Source organism: Helicoverpa armigera, chromosome 11 (genome assembly GCF_030705265.1).
Source record: "Helicoverpa armigera isolate CAAS_96S chromosome 11, ASM3070526v1, whole genome shotgun sequence".
Lineage (NCBI taxonomy): Eukaryota > Metazoa > Arthropoda > Insecta > Lepidoptera > Noctuidae > Helicoverpa > Helicoverpa armigera.
In genome coordinates, this window is record NC_087130.1 from 920,150 (window position 1) to 945,462 (window position 25,313).

Below are 25,313 nucleotides of genomic sequence, written 5' to 3' on the forward strand. Positions count from 1 at the left end.
AATCAATATTTGCTCGAACTAATTAGTATGTACATCGGTACATGTCGTTCATAGACAAAGTAAATAACCGAATCGTATTTACCGCTAACGGTAACCGCGACACGTTTCCCTTGTGATACATTTGCTAAAATCACATCAAGTTCTGTTCAATTACTTTATGTAGGTCACGACAGATCCACGTTATATGTAAATATATTAACGACGCATTATGAAAGGGCCGTGAACAGTTTTAATTAACCGGCGCATGGCATATGTCACAAGTCTCCACCAATTACGCGATGATCCACAAATCCCCACTTTTAGGGGGGCAGTCATTGCCCCCCTATAACGGTACAGGCGGGGCCTGCGCGGGACACGCCAATCGGCGCAAATGCGGCGCGCGCGCACGCCGATGATCTAAGCGAATGATCTAGCGTGCTTGTCATTTCGCGAGCACCGGATTGGTCCGTGATAAAATATTTCGTTACGCGATCACGATTCGGCGCGATCTAGTTTCGCTCGCGTGTTATCTTGTTTTTTATTGATCGTTAATGTCTTGTGGCAATTGACATTTTTGCGATATAAATAAACTTTGACCTACTTAATTTCGTTCAAGAAAAAGTCATAAATATAACGAAACAAGGGAGACTGTGTATTAATGTGTGATATAAATCATGATTACAAAAGAACGGCGCATAAATAAATTGAGGGTGCAGCACCTGTGCATGCGCAGCAAACAAATAAATTAGCCGAGCAGCGACGAGACGACAAAATAGCTGCTCACACTGCCATACGGTACGTGTTTTATGGTCGTACAGCATAGAGAAAGTAACGGTACAGGGAGCACGGCCTTCCCACCCGATGTCCGACCGCTAACTGACTGATGGGCGAAGCTTAACCTCTGATAATAAGAAAGCGGGACGGCAATAGAGTGTGCGCGCGCGCGGGAGCAGGACGCGCGATGTATCTTCTTCGGTGATCGTGAAGTGCAAGATGAGTACACAGTCACACAGTCACATACGGACCACATCCGAGTGAGGCCCGGCTTCGGTTTTTAAAAAACGAAACGCGCGATCCGCGGTGCGCGTACGCACGGACGCGCGAACTAATTTCGGATTCGCGAATTTTATGAAAAACTTTTTTTTAATATGACGTTTTGAACTGTAACAAGTGATTTTGTTGTGAATATTTTTGTGTAGTTTTGGAGTGTAAATATGAGAAGCAAAAATTAGGATTTGAGGAGAACTTACTGTAATATTTTTCGCAAAAATTGAGGAAGTTACGTTGTCAGCTGTGGGAAGAAACAGGTGCCAAGGTAAGGAGTTTTACAGTAGTTTTATACTTGAATCTTTATTGATTTTTTATATGTTTACAATATCATTTAGCGCCCATTTTCAAAGAAGTTAATAATGTATTTAATCGATACGAATTTTTATTTTTTATTTGAAAATATATTTTATGACGGTAAGTTACAAGTTTTCTTTTCATATTTTATGATTACGTTTTTTAAACGTTAGACTTTTACGATTATTAGCCACTATTTGACATAACTTTTACATTTTATAGTTTTGTAAAAACTTTGCATTTTAATTTAACAATTTAAAAATATATAGTTTGATAATTTGTTAGATAATTCTTGAGATTTTTGCGATATGAAAAAATAGTACATAGGTATAAGATTAATTTCCAAAAGTTATTTTAAGTACTTTCCAAGCAAAGTGCAAGGTAAGTACCCAATACGAATAGGTAGATGCAATAAATTGGCTTTAAGTAAGGGGTATAGGTATTAGTATAATAAATAATGGCTGGAGCTGAAAAATAATCTTTTAAACTTAGTGTAAATAACTTATTGCGGGCTTAGCGGTGTTGATGTGCTAAAATATTATACTAAAATAAAATAAAACTTACTGCGTTCTTTTTTTTAAATGTGAGCGTATCAGTCTTAATTTCAGACAGTGAAACATTTGTAAAGATCCTCTGTACTATAAATATTAAACAAACATGAAAACTGGGAAGAAACATCTGAAGTAACTGTTTCGGATCAAACATTTCCATATCAATAATATTGACGGGGTATAATTTTATTAAATTAGTATTTTTTTATTATTCAATTAGCAGCTGACAGCGGCATACTAAAACTAAAAAAGTTTTGAGTTGAATGCAACTCTAGCTACAGGTGAACATTGCATCAAAATCCACACAATCATTTTTGAGTTTATTACGAAGTAGCTGTGTTCCCGCGGTCTCACCCGCGTCCCGTAGGGAACTACTACCCGTAGTTACCGGAATCAAATAACGCCTTTACTTGCAGTTTAGGAGCTTTTTAGTGGTGAAAGAATTTGGTAAATCGGTCCATTAGTCTTTTAGTTTATTGTAATACAAACAATACTAATTTTTCCTGTTTATAATATTGCGAATGCAAAATGAGGCAAATACCATTCTAACAATTTTCTACCCACCCATAAAACCGAGACCCAGTTCACACCATCCAACTAGTGATGTTCTAACCAACACAGTCGATCACATCGATAAAACAATTGATTGGCGCCAAATATTTCCGTGAAGCCGTCATTAATCTTCCTCAAGTGCTCGGCATTCCGATCGAGATATCGATAGGAGATCAAAGTTCACACCTAGCCCATGCTTATTGTTTTTACTTGTGTGAACAAGTGGGAAAATAAATATGTGTTGTTTTTGTGTTGGCTTTTTGGGTTTTGTGTTGTGGTTTTCCGTGTTGGTTTTTAAAAGAAAGAATTACCTATGGGGATGTTCTTTTAATGAAATAGTATCATAAAATAAGTTAGTTCGTTGAACGTGCTAATGGACGTGAACGTACTCAAAAATTATAGGACAGATTTGTTCAGTAGCAATTGAAGAAGTAGTTAAGGGGTGATTTCCGTGCCGGTAGGTATAGATGTTTTGGTAAAAAACTGAAAAGTTGGTTGGGTTGAATGAGCTGATCTTAGGACGTATTGATCAGATATGAAAATATATCGCCCTGTTAAATAGTACAGTATCAATTAAATTTTAATAAAATTATAGGCCAATAATCAAGAAGTATTAATCAACACGTTAATTAAAGGTTTAATACCGCGGAAATAATGCAATTGATAGAAACAATAATGATAGACATAAAAGCCCTTATATTTGTTTTAACATCCAAAATTCATTTCCGTGTACAATGTTTACATTGATTGGAGTGTAAAATTACTGATGATGCTATTAAAATGCTGAATTGACAATACAAAATTAACACTACTCATAATTATTTAGTGGTTAGCTGCTGTAAAACCTTTATTTACTCGATATTTCTTCAGTTTCGAACGTAATTAACAAACACAGTAAAGTTTTAATTGTTTATATCAACGATTGTATCAGTAATTAAGTTTCAGGTGTTTCATTAAGTGCTAACATAAAAGGCATTAAGTTCAGCCGTATTTTCAATGTTTATTTTGTAGTCGGTTCATAAATATAATACTTTTATGACAACGTACTTCTGGTCGGCTGGGTTCAATGCGTAGCTATATCTACCTATCATAAAAATACTTAAACTATGCAAAACCAGAAAGTAATATTCTTGATTTTTCTACAAAATGCTCATCTGCCTTTTAAAAAACGGTGGAACTCATCATAATAATTTGGTCCATTTATCTATGAACCTACCGCAACAAGCGTAGGTACTTAAACATTATAGACAGGACAATATCAGGAACTCTCAAAAAAAAGCACCAAGAGACAGTTAACTCACAATATTTTCCAAACACATAAAAACAAGTGACAGCACGTTCATAAGCTAGTAACTTTCATTCAGTTTTTATCGCCCTATTAACGACAGAGTAGGATATCGGAGTAATATCCAGGCAATATTCAATTATGTGTTCAGATAATATGCTTGATAAAAAGCTATAATATGAGCCATTTGTGATACCCCGTTTATTATACTAGAAGTCATTTCTTGTGACCGCTTGGAAAAACTGGATGCCGCGTCTATAGAACTTTATGCTACATAGTATCCCAGGGTGGTTTTATCTTCTTATCGAGTGAGCTGCAGGTTTAATCACCTAACAAGTCCTAGTGACAGAGTTTTCTCAAATCCACCTGACGACCTCTGACGTGGAATTGTAACAAGGACTGCTACTGTGTAACAGACGGGGCGCCGGCTTTACCTACGTGCTTTCGTAGGGTTGCTTTGTGAAAGCTTCTAAATAAAAATAGTTTGAATACATCTTAAGGGAAACAGATTTTTTGAAGAATTTTTATGATAATTGGGGGATAATATAATGGAGACTGCTACCACTTCTAATCTCTGTTGTAACTTGATGGTTTCAATTTATCATACAGCTTACGGTCGCTTTAAAACTGCTTCTCATTATATTTTTCATTATTCTTTAAAAGTACAACCTAAGCTTAACATTACATCAACATCTCATACTTAAAGTAACTCCGTAAGTACTCGTCATGAATTTACTCAAGTATGTACAATAAATAACTCAAGGTCCAAAACATCTTGATTATTAAAACGATCGTGTGAGTATCTTGTACTATTAAGACCGCGCACACACTACAAAGATTTAGTCGGCCGATAGTCAATTTTTGCTCATATATCAGTATGAAGATGAATGGAGGTACACACGTAACAACGATTAGGTATTTGTTCGGTATCAGACCGACTAAAATTTTTGAATTCAATTTTTTTTCCCTACCGAGGGCCGACTAAACAGTTTGCAGTGTGCACGCAGGCTATCATGAGTGAGTATGTATATCTAGGTGTGTGAGTGTGTACATGTAAGTGTGTGTGTGTGTTAGGTAATCAATCATAAATTGTGATACATCTGACACATGTTAGAGATCACATTCATGTTTTCTTGTCACGGATGTTTGTATGTTTTTGTTCTTGCATTTTAGAGTTCAGTAGGTTATACGTAGTTCTATTTTATTAGTTGATCAAGTATTAAAAGTATATACCTGCAACGTAGGTAAAAGACATCAAGTCGCCTCCTACCGATAAAAATGAGTTATGACATTTATATAGAAAATTATATTAATATTTGAATATATTATACACAGTTTAAAAATGTGGTGGCTATAAATTTGTGGTATATGAAGTGAGTTCAGAAAAAAATGTAACACGTTTCATATGACTCATCAACCGATATAACTTTGTATTATGGAATCCACCTGTTTTACCTACGACTAGTCCATTTTACTTATTAATAATTCATATTATATTTGTACTTGTTGAAGTTCAAACATAGTTTCCAATTTACTAAAGGCAACAATTTAAGTTACATTTACTTCTAAGTTTTCCATAAAGTTCAGTTTTCACTACTTATCTTTGTAGGTTTAGTTTAATTCCTAGATTTTAAGAAAGTCTGTTTCTTATCATCACGTGCTCCTCGTAAGTAAGACTTTTAAACTAAGTACAGTAGTAGTAGGGAGTTTTGATAGTCTACAATGTAGATCCAAAGATCTACATTGTAGACTATGAAAACTCCCTAACACCATTACACAATTCTCTTTTGAGAGAATTGTTATATGGTTTGTTATATGGTTTGTATTATTATATTTAAGTATACCTAGTTCCAGTCAAATTACTTTACTCTTCCGAAGTTAGCTATTAGCCGCCGCGCGCATGCGTAAGAGTTTAATTCACTGTCACTCGCAGCCAATTTCATACAAGCAAAAGCTACTCGCCAAAAACTAACAGTCACATTTTTGTCACTATTCTAATTACTATATTTTATCTCTCTCTCTTATGTTTAATGTAAATTATTTCGCAAAAATACTTCTCTGCTTAACCCCACAACCGTAAGCAACAGTAACATAAAACCCTATGAACAACAAAACTATAATTAGATGTCAACAGTACACGCTGGTCTTTCAGACCGCACAGAGTTTTATGTCAAAGTGGACGCGGTACAAGTCATAAGCTTATAGCGATTTCACATTTTCATAAATCTTTTTGATAAAAAACTCAACTATTGGTATTTATAGCCACATTTTACATTTATCATATATTTGTAAAAAAAATCCGCCTGATACTCTTAGGTATAGCTTAAATCTTCATTTGATTGTAAAAAACACAAACTGTAAAAAAACGATATTATAATATTTTGTGAGAGTATTAATGGTGAGAGACGTGTACATAATTATGTGTAGTGTAGAAATGCAAACATAATAAGAAAATCATTCTATATTTGGAAATAGCTGGTCAAAAGACACAAGTAAAAGTGAACCATTTAATGGCTCATTAACTCAAAACTAAGTTCACTCATGGTTCACTCCAAAACGCAACAAAACATGTCACCATGACGTTCCAAATTTGAAAACCATAACAGTTTGCCAACAAGCCAGAAAGACGCATCGTCATGACAATTTAAAAATAAATTTGACGATTAAAATCAATGAGTTTGTTTCGCAATTCTTTTGAGCGTAAAAACGATTTTTCTTGTTACTAAAGTTATTTAATTTGCATTGAATGTGAAGTACATTACATGCGCAAACTGGGTTATTACTTATTAGTATTTATCGATTTATTCTTTGTTGCTAGACTGATTTGTTCGTGTTCACAAAAACTTTGATGGGCTCTTCAGATTAATTGACGCTCTATAATGGATTGACTGAACATGTAGACAGGTTTAACGTTCAAATAAAGAATTTTGAGTAAAGAGTTCAACTATTTTAAACTATCGGATCCAATATTGTAAAATATAAATCGATTTTTGTACAAATAAAAAGCAAAACGTTTGTAATAAATGGCCAACATCAAAAGTACCACAAGAAATAATTTTCAACTTAAAATAAACCATTTCACATAAAGTTACTATTGTTTCCGTTAGTTATTTTAAAGTTTAATTTTGTTCACTCCTGCCGTTGCATTCTACATTACCACCAAAAAGTAAAAGTACACTCCTTTCTCAAATCGCTGTCAACTTATGACTTAAAACTCATCTTCGAATAAAGTAGAAAGTTAGGAAACGAGTATGGTTTTTACAGCGGGGTGTGTCTGCGGTCATCTAGACAACCGATGGTATTTTCACCTCTGCTGATTTAATGGCAGCCTGTCTTGCAATTGTCTGGTTAACTTCTGCTTGCGTGTATGCACTTGCGAATGCAACGGGGTTTAGTGCAGTTGCGTTGATGTAGCTTAGATTTTGGTTTGGTTTGTTGGCGTTTTGGATAAAGTATAAATTATGAATTACTTTTTAAATTTAGTTTTAAATACAAATGACTTTTCTTCGTTCATCATGAATAAAAATATATACTTAAGTTGCTTTCGGTGTTACCGATGCCCCGAGGGAATTTCTTAGAATTTCTAGAATATAATTTAGTCCGAGTGTTATACTGATCAGCTATATTGATGTAAAAATTCATCTAAATCCGTACTTCGAAGGAATAGTGTCGGAGAAAGAATGAAACATTTAAAAATATACTTTATTTAGGTAGTAATAAAGAGTGATTTATCTCACGCATTTATAAATAAACACAAATCACATTTGGTACCTCCACAATACAGATAGCAGGTGTTAATAGTACAGCACCGAATAACACTGCACCAATTATACTGTCGCCTTATCAATACTAAGATATACAACCTTAAAAAAACTTTCGTTAAAAAGTCTTGGTCCTTTTATCCGAACACACGTTCAAGTGGATATATCCGACTTCTGTCATCTCTGTAACGGTCCGTTTTACGTACAGATAAATTTATTTCGTAAGCTAAAGTATATGGGTTCACCGTATTCAAGATTTCATCGTACTGTACTGCCGATGTCAACACATCGCGTGATTAATAGATTTTGAGGTTAGAATTAAAATGAGATGGGACCGTATCGGCTTTTTAGGGACCTTTCACATTTGTGTAATTTTTTTATGTTTTTTAGATTTTTTTTACTTTTATGGAGGTATAAATTAAATGGTGAGATCTTGTTTTCTTATCAATTAAGTTGCGTGTTTATTTTCAACACTAATAGGAGGTAATGAACTTGACCAGTAACAGCGGATATTATATCAATTCCGATCATTGCTATCACCTTAAAATTCCATTTGAAATAATAAATACGTAATGGCTTCCTAAAATATAACTCGATCACAATTTTTGCATATTTTTGCAATTAAAAGTATTTAAAAATAATGAATGACCGTCACACTTAATTTGAAATAGGAACAAGTGTTCAGCTAATTGGTTATCGAACAGTAAAAAAAGGTCTGATTGATTCAATCAGATTCTCCGATTGACATTTGAAGGTGAGAAAAATAAAACAAAACGATAACAAGTAGAACAAGCTACTAAAATACAAATTAATAAAAATCGATTTTACTTTTGCACTTAATTAAGCTTAAAGACCATGTTATTCAATCAATGTCGTTATGCGTCAACCATTCTAGATATGGCTTTTAATTATCAAATCGTTAAGTTTTACTTTCTTGTTTTTTATTATCAATTCAAATAAACAGAGCAACATTCAACATGAAACGTTTTAATGATCGTACGTAATTTAATTCACAGATTATATTTTGTACGATTACTTAATTTAAATTTCGTAAAAATAAAAAAAAAATCTTAAAAAAAGATAAAAATAGCTTCTAATGTGCATTCCCTCTAAGTGACCGGTAAAGTACAAGGAATGCGCCATCTGCCTCGGCCGGTTAATGAGTGCCCAGTTAAGATTTATTTAACCTTATTCTTTTACTTTTTACTGCTTATCTTAAGTGAAAGCTTCATTTAATGTGTTATAGTTAAAACATTACTGTGTTGTATTAGTACTATTTTATCGATCTTTCTAATTATATTTTTGAATAGTCAAAATCAAATTAAAAACACATTCAAAACTTGAAAAAATATAAAAAAAATATTTTATAGCTAAACAAAAAACAATAAAATTGCACATCGCAGTCGTAAAAGCACATTCCAGTAATTAAAAAAGAAAAAAGTGTTTTATTTCTCACGCTGTTCAATGCATTAAGATTAAACATACGACTCATTATATATACATAATCGATTTAACTAAACTGTCGATAGTTCATTAAAAATCGTGGGAATGCTCTTAATTTCTTTAGCTGTTACATTTTTACTGATAAACGGTAATTTTTCACCATAATTCTGCTATTAATCTTCACTTTCTCACTAATATTAATAACGCGTAAGTTAGTTTGTACGTTACGCAATTACAGCAGAACCGATTATGATGAAATTTGTCACAGTGACTAACACACAGTCTGCCTAACCTTTTCCTAACTATCATATGGTGGGGTTGGCTTTCAGTCTAACTGGATGCAGCTGTGTACTAGTGTTTTACAAGGAGAGACTGCCTATTTGACCACTTTAACCCAGTTACCCGGTCAACCCAATACCCCTTGCTAAGACTGGGGTGTAAGACTTTCTGGTCTCTGACTACCCGTGACACCAACACATATCTGGTGAAGGGAGTAATTTCCCCGGCACGCGGGTGAATCCGCGGGCGCAAGTTAGGAACAAATAAACGAAAACTAGATTAAACAGTAATTAACAGCCTTTATAAGGAATTTTATGTACCTATATGAAACACTAAAATGTTTTATTTCCGTATAAATATATAAAGTAATAGCCGTAGTTTAATTAAAGTTATTTGCTATTAAAGCGTTGGCTATTATTTAGTAAGTTAGTTAAAGTTTAGAGTTGGACTTAAGTGTCATATTTATTATCTAATATGGATTGATAGATTGTTATGGTCTTTATAATTTCGATGTATCGAAACATTATTGAAAGATAAAAGCTTATAAGGAAATTGTAAAAGATATATTAGGGAAGCTTGCCCAATTAGGTTGACGCTAGTACACATTTTGTTTAAAAAAAATATTCAGCCCATCGCGATGCATCAATGGTAAAAAAAAAATTCATCAAAGGACATTGGGCAGATTGGTATACCCCACCAATAGCGATGTCATACATATCATTGGATAGGCCTTTTTATGTAGAACAACATTTACTATGACAGCTTTGCTGAAATGTTTGTCCGTTCTGAGATATAGATCAAAAACTGTGCATAAGTTAAACTAAAGTTAACTTAATAATCTATTGATGTCTGAAGTTTTTAGAGGAAAAACTAAGTTCCACTAAGTGTAAGTCTCCTGAGTCCTAGCTGCTGTGCCCGTTAGGGTCCATAATTGTTACTATTATTTAGCATTTCAACCTTATACTGTACCAACTGGATATTGAGCATAATGTTAAACCCCACCAATAACAAAGTCATACATATCGATGGATAGGTCTTTTTAACTGGAACAACATTTACTATGACAGCTTTGTGCTAATGTTTGTCCGTTCTGAGATATAGATAAAATACAAACTTAAAATTAATGCAGATTAAGTGTTTAAAGGAAAATCTATGTGTCTTCGATGTACTAAGTACCTAAACAACCTATCCATCGACTCGATGACTTTGTTATTGGTGGGGTTTAGCATTATGCCCAATATCCAGTTGGTACAGTATAAGGTTGAAATGCTAAATAATAGTAACAATTATGGACCCTAACGGGCACAGCAGGTAGGACTCAGGAGACTTACACTTAGTGGAACTTAGTTTTTCCTCTAAGAACTTGAGATATCAATAGATTATTAAGTTAACTTTAGTTTAACTTTTGCACAGTTTTTGATCTATATCTCAGAACGGACAAACATTTCAGCAAAGCTGTCATAGTAAATGTTGTTCTACATAAAAAGGCCTATCCAATGATATGTATGACATCGCTATTGGTGGGGTATACCAGGTCCCATATATTTGTGCCCATTGTCCTTTCCTACAAAATTATCAATATCCTAAATGTCTTTGAGATTTCATTATATAAGTGCTGATATATTTTGCTAATCTATCTTGATAAAAAACTATGTACCTCCCTCTACAGACAATTTTATATCCAAATTAGTTTATAATGAAAGTATAACACAAACAGACAGACAAGCTTACTTAATATTAGTGCAAATTACATAAGCCGAGGACCACAGTCTACATTTCGCACGTTGTTTGAGCATGCTCTATAAAAGCCAGCAGTAGCGCACATTGCCTGCGCTCTAGACGCATTCTGTGTCGGAGCCTCGTTTAGTGTTGGGATAGTAACTTGCTTTAGTACTAGCGTGAGAAATTTTTCACTGTAATAGCTCCATTCGAAGTTATAGCTAGGAAACAGTAGCATGGGTGATTTTATTTTTGGATTTGATGGAAGGTGTAAATATTTATTCAAAATGTATGACGTACTCTCGTAAAAATCGAAGTACGATGTAAAATCATCATTAGGTTTCCTTGTTTATTCAGAGCATTAAAAAAACCTCATTCAATAGTAAATATTAACACACCCACGTTCAGAAGCTTAAAAACCATATTAAAAAATAATTAACATAAGCCGTAAAAATTAATGAGTTTGATCTATAAATTCTTTCGTTTATAATTACCAAAACTGGACAGTGTCCATTGTGAATCATAATATTTTATTTCGCATATTTTATTATGTAATATTAAATAGAGCTACAAAATAACCCCACACACTGTAATAATCATAAAATCATAATTAAGACGACATATTTTTATGCTAGCAACGGATTATTAATTACCATTATGATTCCATAAAGGCTTTCACGCGTCAGTAATAAAAATAACATGTCTTCAGACGCCTTCACTGCGTCACATAACAAACTCATTATACCTACTATTTATATCTTCCAGTACGAGCATTCGTATAAAAACACCATCAAATGTAGGTGCAAAATAAATACGCACAAATTATATGAGATCATTCAAAAACCACAAACTTACGTGTTGAGCATTCTGATCGCGTTTTTTACACAAACGTCATTGAACAAAATACACATAACGGGGAACCCCATATTACGTATAAATCTACGCAATTTATTATATCTATGTTAACATATAAAAAAAAAACTGTTTATTTTAACAGAATTGATATTTGCTGAGACAAACGTAAAACCATATTAAAAAGCTTACATTATATGACTATAAGTTTGTTTACACGCAGGCAATATGCTTTCAAATACTGGTCGAGTAATAACAGCGAGTGGTTCAAACGCAGCACGATGGGCCCAGTTTTGTAATTACGTCCAGTGAATAGTGTTAACTAACCTAATACGCAACTGTCTTCTAGGAACACATACTGTTTGCAGAGCAAAACTTACTTGTCTTGATTATCTGCAGTTTTCCTTTAAAGAAAGATCGCCTCATTTGCGTAGTAATTACTGAATCAAGCGTTCGATTACTTTACTCGGACTGATTACTGGTAAAGTACCGGTAATGTAAGCGCTATTTCTTTTATAGTGATTCGAAGGGCTTGTTCCCATTTACTCCAAACCTATTGTTTTCTTTTCGCAAATTTTTCGTACATTTCTACCACTTGGGTCCAAAATTTTGTTGAGCAAAATAAAATATACCTTCAAATTCATTCCACATGGCTCCAAAAAATTTGTGAATCGTCAGAAAATTATCAAAATTTCGTCTTTGTACTTAAAATGTTTTGGAGCTCGGGGGACAAATTGTATTATTTTTAAAGAATCGTTTTATTCGCTTGGGTACAAAGCGAATAAAACGATTCTTTAAAAATTTTGAATTGGGAAGGAATTTGTGGTGCAAGTGGGAACAAGCTATTCGATGGCTGATCTTAACAAACATATTGATTGGAGTTCTGAGAAGAATCCTGTTTGTTTTATAATGTTGTTTGGTCTTGTTTTAACTATTGCAATGGTTTTAAGCTTAATGCTTAAAATACTTGTGTTCAAGTATTACAATACAATAGTAAAAACAATAGTTTTTGTTGATTTAGCAGGTTATTTACATAAAGGTTTAACTATGATTTAGTAATAGCATTTAAAAGAGAAATTAAAATTGATGATAGAATGCCCGGAGCTATAAACTTTTCTCAAATTTGTTTTTTCGAAATTGGGGTAGAAATTCAATCGGCAATAAAAATAAAACAAAAATACATTTTAATGCCTACTAATTAGGTATTAAAATTAAAACATTTAATTATTCACGCATAAAATCACTTTTTACGATATAACACGAACAATCACTCTAATCGAAATCCTTATGAGCTAAAAACCGAAAGAATTAAACACGCTACCGATTCAAAAGTCACGTTTGAATCGTAAAACCGAATATAAAACCGAATTAGAATCGGTTTTATTGGATTATTCTGGGTCACTGGTGTAAATAATTTAAAAAATATTGATATTATAATTTTAATTATTACCAGAAAATTATACATTAAAACATTTAATTTTAATCTATACCTAGATTTATACTATCTATACTAGTATGATAAATAAAGAGGAAACATTTTGTTTGTTTGTACCCGAATGGCTCAAAAACTATTGAAACGATTTGTAAAAATCTTTCACTGTTGGAAAGGGACACTTTTCCTGAGTAACATAGGCTATATTTTGTCCGGGTACAGGTAGAAGGACGCAAGCAAAACCGCGTAGTAAACACCTAGTAATGGATACACTAGATGAAAATGCGTTATGTTATTCTAGTATCGATATTAAGGCCTATATCTATTTACGGCCATCGTTATAACTATGTCGCTAATCGATTTAAAGACGAAAGCCTCTTAAAAACAGGTTTCGACTCAAGAAGAAAACACGTGTTGTTTTCCTATATTGTGACTCATTGCTATCCCAGAAGTTTCTAGGCCACTGAGTAATGTAATGTAGGTAAAGTCAGAGAGTTAAATACCTATTTTGCGAAGTAATTTTAGGTACTTTTTGTAAATGAGTATCTCTGTCTGTCTACCTCAGATTTTAGAAAGAAATATTTTATTCATCATATTTTACTTTGGATATATGTGAATAGCAGTAACTTTAAAATGAATAGACATAGTGAAATTTCGATGCGTAAATATGTGAATTGTACCGTCTTAAAAAAAATTGCATAGTATTTTTAAAGTGGGTTTCAAAGCTTGGCAAAGCGTTTCCCTCTCATGAAAACCTATTTTCTTAAATAGTTAGAGAAACGCTCTTTCACTGTGTTTTTGAATCACCCTTAAAAAATCTAAAAAAAAAACTATTCAAAAAATCAACCAAGAACCTAAATAACATTACTGGAGTGCCAGCTAGAATCATCAAAATCATTACTCAAGACTTTTGAACTGATTAACAGTAAGTCAAACAATCGGTCACGCTCACGCTTGACGTGACGATGACGTGATCGGCAAAGGTCGGGATGTATCGTGACTGTTCGTGACGCATCGGGCGCGCGGTGCACGAGGAGGTAGCGGGTATGCGTATGAGCGGAGCGATTTTGTGGGGTGTAAGTTGTGAGCGGGTAGCGTTTGGTTTTGTGATGTTGGAAAAAGTTATCACTTTTAAATTGGGTACTGTCAATTTTTATGCATGAGTAAGTTGTGATGAAAGTTTATTGAAATACTATTCAAAGCATTAATTAGTTAAGTATTTTATCTAAATTACGTATAAATTCGTCTAGAGTAGCGTATCTTGAGGTCTTAAACAGGTAGGTAGCCATAGATTCATTGCTCTTACAAATCACTTGATACAAATTGATAGGATTGTACAAAAATATATACTTCACCAGAATATAAATTGAACAACCTACTTATTTTGCCATGTATCTTGGATATTGCACCACAGTAAATTTTACAGAAATCAAGACGAAATGAAATAAACAAATTACACGCTAATTCCGTATCTAATTTTTGCATGCAATGATAATTGCACTACCATCACTCAACGTCACTCCTATTTTTACGATTTCAAAATATTCGAATAGCTCTTAAATATTCCTACATAAAATTAATATGACCACAACCTTTGAACGATTTATTTTTTATCACGAAAGTAATTAAAGCATTATGTTTTAAATGTTTATTTGTAACAATTTATCCGATGACAACATTGCAAAATTATTTATTTACGATTTAAATCGAGACTGAATCATTAGTCAGTGTTAAGATTTATTAGCAAACCGGAACTATTGTTGTGATCGAGAATCGATAAAAATATATCGATAATCGTTTGTCTGTGTAATAAAATCGAATTGATTGTGATATTGTAAATGTATTGTGGTATTGTTTAATTTGATTTGATTTGGATATGTGGTACAGTTATAAGCTTTGATATGTACCGATTTGATCGACTGCTGTTTTCATTAATGAACTAACAGAGCGTGGGAATGAAAGATATTCAATAACAATTATTACAGTTTAATTCTGAATCAATTTTTACTTCCGAGATCATTTGGATTTTTTGCGTATCTCAGCAAATAAATTCACTTTTTCCTCAATTAGAGTTTAAACATTATCTATTATTAATACTGTAGGTATTAATAATAGATAATGTTTCATTTAAATTGTAAAAAAAAAACTTTTGAAAAACTAATATGGCGGCTGTTTAAATCACGTTAAGAATCGTGATCCAATTTAAATTGTGTTCCATTGTGACGTGCGATCTTAACGAGCGATCGTTTCGGCTGTCATCTTCGGCTGCGCGCGGGCAAGTTGACACCGCACGTCAAAATCAACGAAGTAGTGACAGACGAGTTAATTTGAACCCAACACTTTAACTTTAATGTGATGGGTAGGGTTCCGTAGAGTAGGGAGTAGTTTAAACTGCAGTAAAATAAGGTTAAACAATTACATTTGATTTGAACAGTTTGAACTATAAAACAGATTTCATAGACGTTTGTTTTGTTTATAAGCAGAAACAATTGAAAATTTCAAACGTGTAGGTATTCTATGCGTATGTTAAAGAGTGAATGTGTCACCTTCAAAAAAGCACTTTACTTATGCGGTAGGTAGGTAAGCACCGCATTTCAAATATTGGAATGTACGATACAAGTATGTCGAAGCTTAGCACAAGTATAAAAGTAATCCACGGAACCACAATATTGACTCACCAAATTAACCAAACCAGTGCTATCCAGATTATGAAAGGTTTATTTTTTGGGTACCTTTTTGGGCATTGTCAGCCATAATAATGAGTTCCAAGTCATGTTTACAAAATAAATTTGGACGAAGAGATGCGCGTGGCGAGATGACAGCTTCTTGACAAACCTTTGTCTGTGTGTATGCTCTCACCTACATTGAAGGTTCCTTCTAAGAAAACGTAAGGAATAACATGGAAATCAGTAGTATAAATATGTAGTTCCGTTCATTCATGAGAGCTTACGTCGTGACCAAGAATGTTAAAGGTACAACTGAAGGTTGTGCTCTGAAGAGGTACTTGACGCAAAATGAATGTGTGACTCATTATAATTTAGATTAAATTAACAATTTTATGTGTGTGGGTTAGGTAAGTAATCATTACCGGGAACGTTTTTACCGGGGAGTCCCACATACCCCTCTCCCGTCCCCCGACGGGAAGGGGATGCGTAATAGCATTTTTAGCCCAGCGACAACAAAAAAAAAAAAGGTAAGTAATCATGAATTCGATGTCACAAAATCATCAACATTTTCATACTTCACTTATATCAAGTACACTTAATACATAGTACATTGAGTAGGTTCTACGTAGGTTGGTCTCCAGTTTTGCTACAAACTTCTTGGTCGTGACTAAGAAACTTGACTTTGTAGAAACTACGTATCAAAGGTATGATGATGATATGATTATTGCTCACCTCAGTGTGATGTCATCAGTAACAGCAGATCCTGATTCTCACGCACTTGAAAAATAAAGGAATCCAGTTTAATTGAGTCATATTTCAACCAATAGGTACGTAAGGATTATCAGTCAATGTAGACGTTTTGTTAGGATGTTTGACGGTCATTCTGATGATGGCCAGTCTGGTCCACAGTCGGCCGATATTTGACCGACAGTTTAATTTTACGGAAAATATATAAAATACAATCGTGGACGATTTTTGACTTTTTCGTCGGCCGTTTTCTTACCGTTGTAATGAGCTCTTAATCGGCCCACTAAAACTTTGCATCTACGCAAAGAATTAGGTACAACTTCAACAGTATTTTGTCTTACGCAACATTGTTTTACAAACACACATCTTAATACCAATCAGACAGCTACATTTACACACTACAAAATCAACAACTACCCGAGTATTTCATCAATGGGAGGCTTGCAGTTCTGAGCGTCATTTACGAAACGCCATAAACTGGAGAAATGGATTTCTTTGGTATTTACAAACATTGGACCATTTGTATGTAATTGTGAAGTCGCGTATGACTGTGACATTTTGCGTTTGGTATATGCGTTGAAGATTTTAAGTGTAAATGCAGTTTAGTCTAGGTTTGTTTACGTACCTACTTATATCTACATATGCCTACCAAAGTATTGAAGATAAGATTGGTTTGGAAAAGTTTTATATTTTCATCTAGCCGTTGGTTTTGGTTCATAAATAATGACGTAAATATCTAAGAGATATGGTTTATCTATAGATAAAGCTTTTACGCTGAGATTGATGATTGTTTTCGAGTATAAGGTGTCCAACTTTGTTTTTCATGAAGAACTAAATCATTACTTCCGCGAGTCTTTTAAAACAAAAGCTAAAACAGTATCTATTTTTAAAAGAGCTGCAGAATATTGAACTCTTTCTTTACTCCGAAAGATAAACTGAATTATATCATCCATTACACTGACATTTTACAGCACTTTACACTGTTTTAACACTTCCATTCCCGAAACGACTGTCACCGAAAATACGCGTTACAACGCCCATAATGTACTACTTTATCTCTGTGTTCCGCTGATAATTTTCAAAAATTGACAGTGTACACTTTTCACCTCAGATGTCAACCAGTGACCTACATATGGGTCAAAGTGATTTCCTTTAAGCCCACCCAAGAAGTGACCTCTAAACTCCAAGCTGCTGATGATGGGAGCAAGCGAAAAAAGCAGTTACTGCGGGTGGCATTTTAATGTCCGCGGTTCGGTTCTCGGCTGTAGCTTTTTTCGAGTTAATCTGGTTTTTATTAAATTGATTTTTCGCGGATTCCGGTGTGCGAAGAAAATTGTGGTGGCTGCTACTTTTTTAGTTGGGTTCTGGGAATGAGTTAATGTTAATTTTAGAGTTGCTTGAGGTTATAATTTAATCAATATTGACATAATAAGATTAGATTTGCCTTCTATTTAAATGATAATCGATGCTAAAACTCTTTGTATTTCTGAAGGGATCCTAAAAATATGTCACCATTAAAGGTGAATGACCTGATGTGCACTTCATGGAGAAACTTACCCATCGCACAGGTCATTGACACCGGACTAAATAAATCCACATTTTTGTACGAAACTGTATTCATCGATTGGATCAAGACGAAAGGTCAGGGTTCGAGTATTTTGAGGTATAAATTCTAGATTTTGTTTTTAAAATTTATGGTTCCATGGAAAGAAAGTGAAGCGTAGATTAACATTTTTGATATTATTCTCGTATTTTAGGTCACATATAGGTCTCTCTAACGTTTAACATACTGGTCTCTCAAACGTTTATTTAGTTAAATAAACATCGCGTTTAACATCCACGCCCTTAAAAAAATATAGAACTACCTTTTACTTTGTTTACAAAAATAAATGGTTGCAACACCATTTCTGAAACGTCCACAATGTAACTACAATACGACACAGGTACATCATTAAAACCATTTAAATTATGAACAGAATGCTATAGTGATGCTTACTAAAACGATGCGTTTTCTATAAAAATACTGAGCTTATTTCCATAGAGTTTCAGCTGCTATGATAGTCATCTAAACGACAGTTTAACTAAACTGCTCATAATGGTTAAGTCTAAGCAGGTGTTGTAGTTATTGCATTATTTTGTAATGTTTGAGCTTTGGTCATACCGAAAGCGAAAGCTGGTCCATTTAAAATGGTGAAAATGCACTTGCAAGCTGAATCGACTTAATAAGTTAAGATTTTCACATTTTAAAGCAAAAATAAGTACTAGGTAAGTACTCGTAGTGGTCAGTATTTTGGAGTTTTTTGACGAACATCGTTTAGCAAGTTATTTCAGACAAAAAAATTTAAGGAAGTTTAGCAGCGGAAATAATCGACTTTACCTAAAAAGGTTTCAAAGGTTTCATTTTGGATAATAGCGCAATACCAACCCACTGCTAGGTAATCCCGCTCTCTGTAGGAGCTCGCTTTACGTAATACTTAAACGTTTACGGTCTTACGCTATTTCATTACTTTCGTCTGTATTCCAATTGCTTGAAATTCTCAAATCGTAAAAGTTAGTGCGAGCAAAATGCATAATCATAACATTTTATTTCTTCAGTGAATGATCTATATTTATTATTTACCTTCATCTATACGTAGGTATTTTTTCGCGCACATATCAATTTATTATAAGTTATAGGTATGACTTCAATTAAATTGATAAAAACAAGGACGAAAATAGGCCCAAGTTCAGCGACAATTTAAACCTCAGTTTTCTTAAAACCACTGTTTACCATGTTTTTTTTAAGTAGATAGTTTTTTTAAGAAAACACATGGTTATGTTGTCGGTGATAATTGGCCCTAGTTAACATGAATTTAGTTTTCTTTCTAAAATTATCACCCAAATCCAAACAGCAATTTTGAAGACTTACATTAATCAATGAACTTAAAAACTTTATAAATTAGATAATAAGTGTATATAATTTTAATATTTTTAAAAGTGATGTAAATATTTCACTTACAATGACAACAGGAACTTACAAACTACAGTCAACAAAACTTATAGTTCTGCACAATATCATAACAAATCCATACTTTATTTCCGTGTTCCAACATAAACAGTAAAAGGCAAAGATGTCTCAATAGAAACCGAGCGTTGAACAGTACTTTTCCTAAGTTTTATGTCGAAGGAAAGTTGGTGGTTTGCTATAACTGAGAAATGCTATTGTTGTAGTTTCCCTACGTACAGTCTTTACTTACAATGTATGTTATGACTGTAGGTAGGAAAGTTTGTGTCACATTTGTGTGTGCTGTGGAGAACAAATGAGTAGCGGAGATGTCATAACGCAAAATCTTCTAAGATAGTAGCGTGCCAAAATTCGGGTGTACGGGGACGAAGACCACTACTAGTACCACCCTTAAACGTTTTCTATGGAAAATCCTAATATTTTCAAAATAAAATCACTAATCAATCAAGACCAATCTTTGAATTGGTTTTGTTCGACCTAAAAGAAAACGCCTGACCTATCTTCTTTTGGGCATCACTGCTATGCTTTCTTCCTACGTGGTGTCTCCTACGTATGTCTTTATGTTGCACTAACTTGGCCCCATGGTTTTACCCGCGTAAACTACTACTACTATATCCTACATCCGGTAAAATTAGCTGCGTGAAAAAGAAATAAACATTCATAGCATGATGTGAAAAGTGTGATTACTTTGTATTTTTTTTATTACTTACTTGCACATTCCAAAAATACGAATTATTTACTTATTAAATACTCTCAAAAGTAGATTTAGATATCTTGAATATAATAAAATAATACATAAATAATAATACATAAAATGTAATAAAGTAGTTCACATTAGTATCAGCGCAGACACATTATCTGGTCTCTGTAACTCATAACGGAAATTAAACCTCATAATTGTCACATAATAAATTACTCAGAAAGTGAGGTAGCTGCGCCAATTACTAGCTTCACATTAATTATTGACACTGCGACGTTTTATCTATATTTGATATTAAAAAGCTGGTCAATTTGTTTTGATGGATGCACTAATTTCTGGAACTACTCTGAAACTACTAACCCAATTTGAAAAATTCTTCAATTATAAAGGGCTGCTGTAAAAGGTGAAATATTTTTAAATTAGGATTTTTGAATAGTTTAATAGTAATAATTTGAATGATTTTTTTATTTACAGGTAAGGAAAAGGTTGATGTGTTTTTGGAATCTTGTCGAGTTTCAAGCGGTGAGTTATTTTTATTTCATTTGGAAAAAAAATATTTTTGTTTTCTTTTTTTAGGTAGGTTTTTATGAATGAATATGTCATCTTAAACCTACTTGCAATGTTTAGGTATAAAATTTTTAACAGCTATTGTAGATAAATTTGTTTTAAGTCCTAAGGGAAAACTACATTTAAAATTATGACACCTTTAGGTTTCTCCTGCAATAATGATTATGGACAATATCCTGTGATATAGTTTAATTTAATCAATTTTAATCCAAAGATTTATAACCGACCTATTTTAATCAGCGTTAACCAACCAATCATTAATTACAGTAATAATAATTAAGAGCGTAATTTCTAATAATTATCATAAAATTGTAACAGTAACCATTAAATTAGATGAACTTTGGTGATTCTGACTCTATATTAATCTAGTTCATTATAATAGTGAGAGTTAATGTTAAGTTAACGAAATCACATGGAGACGTTTTATGTTATGGTGTAACGGTAAAATGAAACATTTTGAAATTGACACCCGTACACGTATTTCGAGAAACTAATCTAATAGAGTGTTAAAAAAAAACTAGCTCTCGTCAAACATAAAACAAGGAGGAATTCATCATAACAAAATGATCACCCATCCATAGATCTATCTCGCCTAGCGTTGCTTAGCCTCATTATCAACTAGAGAGGCTATTATTTCGCCATATACTCGCAACAGTGAAAAATATACTAAAAATATGTGCTACAAAAAATTTAACTTTTTTCTTAGAATATTCTTACGTCAAATAGTTAACTTTGCTACAGCAATTTAGTCGCAACCTATACTTTCCCACTCAAATTGGCAACACCTAAAACCATAAGCATTGTACTACAAATTGTCTAATATTTTTCAATATTCCATAAAACGAATAAGCTTCTGTATATTCAATTGAGTTAAACATTTACGCCTGCGCACATCACATTCTAACAATATCGTAAAATGCTAACTTTACATTTACAGTATAAAACAATAATGGAAACATCAAATTGTTTACACAGATTCAATAATGCACGAACAGACTTTCATGTCCCTGTTAGTAACTAGGTGTTTCCTATGACTGCGCTCCTATTCTGCGTTTTATTGTTTTTTTCTACCAATGTAATGTTAAAATAAATATATGAATTCACTCACAATATACATAGCTCATACCTGTAAGTTTCTTAAATAAATAAATAAAACTTATATGTATAAATACATAAGCTTATACATTACTAGCTGGTGCCCGCGACTTCGTCTGCGCAGGTTTAGTATTTCGAACAATATGTTTACAAATTGTAGCCTATGTGTTATTCTGATGTATAAGCTATATTATTGTAAAGTTTCATTAAAATCCATTCAGTAGTTTTTGCGTGAAAGAGTAACAAACATCCATTCATCCATACATACAAACTTTCGCGTTTATAATATTAGTAGGATACATAAAACATAATCACTGTGTAAGCAATTAAACTTAACAAATAATTAAGTTAAGCCTAGCCAATATAAAGGAAAAAAAAATGACACACAGAAACTTTTGCAATGCTATTCATTTTTATCTGTGGATAGTAACAAAGTTTTATATAATCGAAATAGGCCCACAAATGCTGGTTTTACCCTACGTTTGAACAGATTTAAGGTGTGGACACATTATAATATTACTGTTTAGTATTAACTGTTAGAAAAACCACACCTTGTTTTACGTCACTTTACAAGATACGTTACCTGATAAATGTGGTACTATGGTACTGGATTACACATCATTATAATTTAATCTTCCACTTTATATGCGTTTTTGCTGAAACAATTAATAACTAAGATCAAGATAAGATTTTGAGGATATCAAACCTTAGAAAAAGTTATAATATAACGCTTTTATTTATTTTCATCAGTCATTCTTTCAAATCGCGGCTGAAATCATAGGATAAAGTTATAAATAGTTTACAATAGTTAAGCAAAATACGAAATATAACAAATACAGACTTTTGAGAGTATTTATTAAAATAAGTCGCAAGAAGTTTGGAACAGATTTTGATGAATCTTTACTTTGCATCCCTGTGTGCAAACTAGTTTCCTCGGAAGTTGGCTGAAGCCACGGGATAATACTAGTCTATCTTACATTCTGCACTCCACCTTACGCGTTGCATCAGGTGCATAGTGTCGTGTGAAATGAAACTGGTTCGCGCAGATAATTGTATTTCTAGTGATTGCATTAATTCAACAAGCAAATATAATTACTAATGTATTAAGTGCTAGCTTTTACATGCGATGCTTGATTTCGATATAAAGTTGTAGTTGTTCTAATAAAAATATTGCAAACTTTTAAATTGCTGAGGAGCTAGAACTTTATTGCTCCCAAAAATACTACACTAGATGTTTCACACGAAGTTTTATTCGTGTCTATTTTCCGTTACGGGATAAAATACAGCCTACGCTACACGGGAACAGCTTTCCAACGGTGAAAGATTTTTTCAAAACATTTCAGTAATTTTCGAGACTTTAGGATTTAAAAAAAAGGTTTCCTTTTTATTAAAGTTGTTAGAAGATAAATGATTAACTTTTTGATTACTTACTACACTTTGGTCATATTGCTCAAATTATTAACAAGAAAGGATCAATAATCAAATCAATAAAATAAATATTTATTAATACACACTTACACTTAACTCCTTATTTAGTAACAAAACTGGGTCATAAATGAAGCTGTGTAAAATAATAGCCATCACCTTGACTCCTAACCTCACTCAACCGTGGGCGTGGCTCATGGCTTATCGGTAAGGATCTGCGCATAAATAACACCTGGTATTGAAAGTTGAAGAATAATGGCTAATGGCTAATTACTACACGGGGGCTAATGAAGATCCTCGTCTGACCTTCTGTTGATCGCTTTCTAAGTTAAGATTAAGTTGTAGTTAAGTTTTGTTGGTATTCTACAGTTCATATTTTGTGATTCAATAAATTATGTTGGGCTAGATTTTGCCCGTGAATTCGTCCGTGTCCTGAGGCTACCTTTGCCTCCAGGGTACCAATTTATCTTCATGTCAAACATATACATATTTCAAAGCTCATTTTTGGCTTTCCATGGCTCTACCGTTTAAGCGTGAAAGCGTAACAAACATACATACAAAATTACTTTCGCAATAATAATATTAGGTAACTATGGACGGGGATGAAGTAAAGCTTCGTAATTAAATATTAAAAAAAAACTAAGCTTCGGACCTACGTACTCTAATATTTATTTACATAAATATTTTTTTTTCAACCAATGTAAATGTAAATACTGTCAGATCTAGGAGTTTTATTGTCTTTTAATTGCAGCAGAACCACAGAGTCCATTCAAGTAGCCATTGTCAAATTAAATTAAATATTTATCGAGGTCATTGTCATGGCTACCAAAATCGTAAAATACAGCTACATTTTAGTGCCCATTCATTGCAGTAATGTTTCGTAATACTAGGGGGTCCAATAAAACATGATTATCATAGAAATTGAGCATTTTGTATCGTAATATTTGTAATCTTTTGAGATATGCAACCGACATCGTAAAAGATATTTTCGAATTAGGAATGTCTACTGCTTTACGTGTAAATTTTTAGAGTACAGTAAAGTCATATAAAACACCTTTTAATTTTAAATTGCACATGGACTCTAGGTACATACACATTTTAAGGGCTGAAGTAAAGAAATACCTTTTATTTAAATGTTTTATAAAATAAGTAATTCTGTATAGTGTTTAATATATTTACTAACCACAGTGTTCCCATTATTGCGGTCAAAAATGGTTACTCAGTTTAAAATTCCTACGGACCCTTTTATCAATTTACTTAACTGGTATTTACTGTACCTATTGTAATAAAATCAGTTAATTGAAATGCAACTTTGTTAAAACATAGAGAGATATTAAAAACTCGTTTTGCATTTAAAAACCATAGAATTTTTATTTTTTGTTATAAACGGAATATTTTTATTAAGATTCATTCACTTAACTTTTATAACTTAATTTTATTCTAAATTGGAGCAGTGTGTAGGTTTTTAAGAGCTGAGTTAAACTTTTTTAATTCGAATGGCAGTAAAAAAAATATAGCATTTTATATGTTGTATGTAAAAAGTAGATAAAATAAAATCTCAATAGAGATATTTAAAATTTTACTACTACCTTATAGTCGAGATTTGATTAGGCGTCAACGCGTGCGCACTTTGCACGTCATATCGACAGATTTGGAGCAATTTGATTGTTAATCATCACGATATTGATCCGTGATTTTAATTATGTGTTTCTTAATTGTGCATAATTTTAGAGAGTCTTAATTTATTTTTTATAGGTCTTAATTTCAAATATATAAATAATACTAAGAAGAAAATTCCATGGATGTCTAGTTGAAGAACTTTAATTTTGAAAATTCTAACCAGTTTTATTTCTTCTTCTTTTATTATAACTAAGACGTCAGTGATTTTATTGACATGTTCACTATAAACGGT

At 32.9% G+C, this 25,313-nt stretch overlaps 1 protein-coding gene across 1 annotated transcript in view; it reads left to right on the plus strand.

The window, feature by feature from the left end:
* The first annotated feature begins 422 nt into the window (after positions 1 to 422).
* The window catches only part of LOC110373714 (protein embryonic gonad), a 112,701-nt gene continuing 87,810 nt past the window's right edge, over positions 423 to 25,313 (plus strand). The window contains exon 1 of the mRNA XM_064036965.1: positions 423 to 1,294. The gene's annotated coding sequence lies outside the window, so the exon portion shown is untranslated. The remainder of the gene's footprint in view (positions 1,295 to 25,313) is intronic.